Genomic DNA, 5,705 nt, shown 5'->3' on the forward strand with positions numbered 1-5,705 from the left:
TTTATTTATTTATTCATGAGAGACACACAGAGAGAGTGGCAGACATAGGCAGAGGCAGAAGCAGGCTCCATGCAGGGAGCCCAACGTGGGACTCTATCCCAGGTCTCCAAGATTAGGCCCTGGGCTGAAGGTGGCGCTAAACCACTGAGCCACCGGGGCTGCCCTGTCCTGCCCTGTACTAGGTTTTGTGTGGACATACGTTTTCATTTGTCTTTAGTCAATACCTAACTTTATAAGAAACTACTACATTTTTAATGGTTGCACCATTTTACATTCCCATGAGCAATGTATGAGAATTCCAATTGCTCCACATCTTTATCACGTAGTACTATGAATCTTTTATAATCTGAGCCGTTTAGTGAATATGTAATGTTATCTCATTGTGGTTTTAACACAACTCACTAACTCTGGTGACTAATGATGCGGTTAAGCAGCTGCCTTTGGCTCAGGTCGTGATCCTAAGGTCCTGGGATTGAGCTCCATTTGAGGCTCCCTGTCAGTGGAGTGTCTGCTTCTCCCTCTCTCTCTGCTCACCCCACCCTCACCCCAAGTCATGCTTTCTCTCTCTCACTCAAATAAATAACATCTTTTAAAAAATCTTAAAAAAAGAAAAAGGTTCTTCTTAAAAAAAGAAAAGAGATTAATCCTCTTAATCTCAGGATTGTGAGTTCAAGCCCCACACTGAGTATAGAGATTACTTAAATAAAGAAAACTTTATGAAAATAAATTAGAAAATGAAAAGAGGGCAAAAGAGCTGAAAAGACACCTCATCGAAGAAGGTGAGCAGATGACAAATAAATATATGAAAAGATGCTCAACATCCTAAGGCATTAGGGTATTGCAAATTAATACAACAAAATACCACCATACACTTATTAGAGCAGCTAAAATCCAAACACAGACAATACCAAATGCTGACAAGGATGTAGAGCAACATGAACTCTCATTCATTGCTGTTAGGAATGCAAAAATGTTATAGCTACTTTGGAAGACAGTTTGGCAGTTTCTTACAAAGCTAAAGATACTCTTATAATATGATCCAGCAAATGCTCTGTTTAATATTTACCCAAATGAGGTGAAAACTTAGCTCCACACAAAGCCCTGCACATGGATATTTATAGCAGGTTTATTCATAATTGCTAAAATGTGGAAGCAGCCAAGATGTCCTTTCGTAGATGATGGGATAAATAAACTGTGGTACATTTATATAATGGAATATTATTCAGTGGTAAAAAGAGATGAGCTATCAAGCCAGGAAGACATGGAGGAAACTTAAATGCATATTACTAAGTGAAAGAAGCCAGTCTGAAAAGGTTACATCCCAAATGATTTCAACTGTATGATGTTCTGGAAGGGCAAAACAGTAAAAAGATTGGTTGTTGTCAGGAAGCAGGGGCTGGGGAGAGGAATGAATAGTTAGGGACCAGCATATTTTTAGATCTGTGAAACCGTATTGTCTGATACTGTAATGGTGAATACATGACGTTACGCATTTGGTGAAACCCATAGAACCGTACAACATTAAGAGTGAACCCTAATGTAAACTAGGATTTTAGTTAATAACAGTGTATCAATTTTGGTTTATCAACTGTAACAAGCTACCACACTAATGCAAGATGTTAATAATAGAGTGAACCAGGGCTGGGTGTATGGAAGGATAGGCATATTTGGGAGCTCTTTGTATTTTCTGTGTAATTTTTCTGTACATCTAAAAATGTTCTAAAAATTAAATAATACTTTAAAAGGACTATACACCATGATCAAGTGGAATTTACTCCAGGATGCAAGGATGGTTCAACATATGTAAATCAATCAATGTGATGTATCACATAAACAAGATGAAGGATAACAAAATGATCATCTTGGGATGCCTGAGTGGCTCAGTGGTTGAGTGTCTGCCTTTGGCTTGGGGTATGATCCCATGATCCCGGAGTCCCAGGATTGAGTCCCGCATCAGGCTCCCTGCATGAAGCCTGCTTCTCTTCCCTCTGCCTGTGTCTCTGCCTCTCTCTGTGTCTTTCGTGAATGAATGAATGAATAAATAAATAAATAAATAAATAAATAAATAAATTCTTTAAAAAACAAAACAAAAAACCCATTATGATCATCTCAATAGATAGCCTGAATATGACAAGCCCACAGCTAACATTGTAATTGACAGTGAAAAGCTCAAGGCTTTTCTTATAAGTTGAAGAACAAGACAAAGATATTCATTCTTACCAACTTTATTCATAATGTTGGAATAGTATTGGAAGTTCTTGCCTCAGCAATGAGGTAAGAAAAAGAAATATAAAGCATCGATACTGTAATGGAGCAAGTAAAACTGCCATTATTTGCAGCTGGTGTGATATTATATGCAGAAAACCTGAAAGACCCCACCAAAATACTACTAGAACTAATAAACAATTTCTTTAAAGTTGCAGGATACAAAATTAACATACAAAAATCATTTGCATTTCTATATACTAATAATAAACTATCACAAGAAGAACTAAGAATACAATCTGATTTACAATTAAATAAAAAAATACCCAGGAATAAATTTAACCAAGGAAGTAAAAAGCCTGTACACTGACTATAATGCATTGATGAAAGAAATTGAATATGACACAAATAAATGGAAAGATATTCTGTGCTCATGAATTGGAAGAATTAAAACTGTTAAAATGTCTGTATTACCCAAGCAATCTACAGTTTTGGTGTAACCCATATCAAAAAAAAGTTTTTAAAGATCTTATTTTTAAGTAATCTCTACACCCAATGTGGGGCTCAAACTTACAACCCTGAGATCATGAGCCAGTGAGGGAGGAACCCCGCTATCAAATATCTAATGACATTTTTCATAGAAATAGAATAAACGATCCTAAAACTTGTATGGAACTACAAAGGACCCCAATTAGCCCAAGCAATCTTGGGCAAGAAGAACAAAGCTGAGGGTATAATGCTGGATTTCAAAGTATTTTATAAAGCTGTAATAATTAAAACAGTTATGGTATTGGCATAAAAACAGACACATAGATCAATGGAACAAATAGAGTCTAGAAATGAACTTACATATAAGAGTATACAACAAGGTAGTCTCTACAACAAATGGTGCTGGGGAAACTGGACAGTCACATGCAAAAGAGTGGAACTGAATTACTATTTTACACCATATGCAGAAAATGAACTCAAAATGGATCACATATTTGAATGTGAAACTTAAAACTCTAAAATTGCCAGAAGGTAGTAAACTCCCTGACATCAGTCTTGGTGATGACTTTATGAATTCGGCATCAAAAGCAAAGGCAACAAGAGCAGAAATAAACAAATGGGACTCCATCAAACTAAAAAAACTCTGCACAGCAGAGGCAACCATCAACAAAATGAAAAGCCAACATATTAAATGGGAGACGATATTTTCAAATCATGTATCTGATAAAGGGTTTAATATCCAAAATATATGCAGAATTCATACAACCCAATAACAAAAGCCAAAACAACACCCTAAAACCCCCAAACCCCCAAATCCAATTAAAATATTGGTGGAGGATCTGAATAGACATTTCCCAAAGAAGACATACAAATGGTGCAACAGGTAAATGAAAAGGTGTTCACCATCGCTGATTATCAGAGAAATTCAAATCAAAACAATAATGAGATATCTCCTCACACTTGTTAGAATGGCTAGTATCAAAAGATGAGAAATAACAAGTGTTGGCAAAGATGCGGAGAACAAGGAGCCCTTGGGCATGGTTGGTGGGAATGTAAATTGGTGCAACTATTACAGCAAATAGTATGGATATTTCTCACAAAAATTTAAAAAGTACCATATGATCTAGCATTCCGTATAAAAGTATTTATTCAAAGGAAATGAAACACTAACTTGAAAATATATATGCACCCTATGTTCACTGTAGCATTATCTATAATAGCCAAGAAATGGAAGCAAGCTAAGTGTTCTTCAGTGGATGAATGGATAAAGAAACTGTGGTACATATGCACAACAAAATATTACTCAGGCATAAAAAGAAGGAAATCTTGTCATTTGTGACAACATGGATAGACCTCAAGGGCATTATGATAAGTGATACAAGTCAGAGAAGAAAAATTCTATGTGGTCTCATATTTGCATCTAGAAAACAAAAACAAAAAGCATACTCATAGATACAGAAAGCACTTATGTGCTTTATGTGCTTTTTTGTTATCAAAATGGTAGTTGCTAGAGAGGAGTAGAGATGGATGAAATGGGTGAAGGTGGTCAAAAGGTACAAACTTCCAATCATAAAATAAAGAAGTCCTGGGGATATAGTATACAGCATGGTGACTATAATTAATAATACTGTTTTGTATATTTGAAAGTCTGGTTGCCAGAAGCAGGGGGTGATAGGTGGGTGAAGTGGGTCAAGGGAGTAAAAATGTACAAACTTCTAGTTATAAAATAAGTAAGATAAGGGATATAATGTGCATTACGGTGACTATAGTTAATAATACTGTGCTGTATAATTGAAAAGTGATAAAAGAGTAAATCTTAAAAGTTCTCATCACCACTAGCAAAATTTTGTAACTGTGTAGTGATGGACGTTAACTAGACTTATTGTGATGATCATTTTGCAACCTATACAAACACCAAATCATGCTGTACACCTGAAACTAATATAATGTTATTTGTCACTTATATCTCAATGAAAAAGATAAAAAAACTTCATTGATTATATAAGTGTAGCTCAATTTCTGGACTCTCTATTCTCTTCCATTGGTGTATCTGTCTACCCTGATGCTAACACTACTCACTACTGTAGCTTTACAATAAATCTTAAGTAAGTAGAGCAAGTCCTTTAATACCTTTTCCCCCAAGATTTGAATTTCCATGTGAATTTATTAATTTATTTATTCATTCATTCATTCATTTTTCCCAACACCACCTCCTCCCCCCCACCATGTAAGTTTTAAAATCAGCTTGTAAAGCCCGATGAAATTTTGGTTGGAATATATTGATTCTATAGATTAATCTGGGGAGAACTGACATTTTAACATTGAGTTTTCTGATCCATTAATATTGTATATCTCTTTATTTGAGTTTTATTTCATTTAACTTGCAATGCTTGGATATTTTCATTGTACAAGTTTTGCAGAAAATTTCTTTAAATCCATCCCTAATTATATCATATTTTTGGATGCTACTGTAAAGTTTCTTTTTATTTTGATTTTCACTTGTTCATTGCTAATCCTTAGAAATAGAATTGATTTTTTAATACTGACCTTGTATCCTATGATATTGCAGAACTCAATTACTAGTTCTTGAAGATTTTGGTAGATTCTTTAGGTTTTTCTTTGTACATCATTTCATCCACAAATAAAGACTTTTATTTCTCTCTTTCCAATATAGATGCATATTTTAGTTTCTATTTCCTTAACACATGGCTTTGCTAGAAGCTACAGGACGCTGTTGAACAGAAGCGGTTAGAGTGGACATCTGTGCTGTGTCCCTGTCCTCAGAGGGAAAACCTTTAGTCTTTTTCCATTAAGTACGTATGATATTAGATCGAGTTTTACCATCAGCGCCCTTCATCAAGTTGGAGGAAATTTCCTTATGGTGTTAGTTTGTTCAAAGTGTGCATCATGGATGGGGAATGACATTTGTTAAATGCTTTTTCTGCATCTACTGAGGTGATTACGTTTTGTTTTTTCAATCTTTCAGTATGGTGAATTGCAGTGATTTGTTT

Source organism: Canis aureus, chromosome 20 (genome assembly GCF_053574225.1).
Source record: "Canis aureus isolate CA01 chromosome 20, VMU_Caureus_v.1.0, whole genome shotgun sequence".
In the NCBI taxonomy this organism is placed as follows: domain Eukaryota; kingdom Metazoa; phylum Chordata; class Mammalia; order Carnivora; family Canidae; genus Canis; species Canis aureus.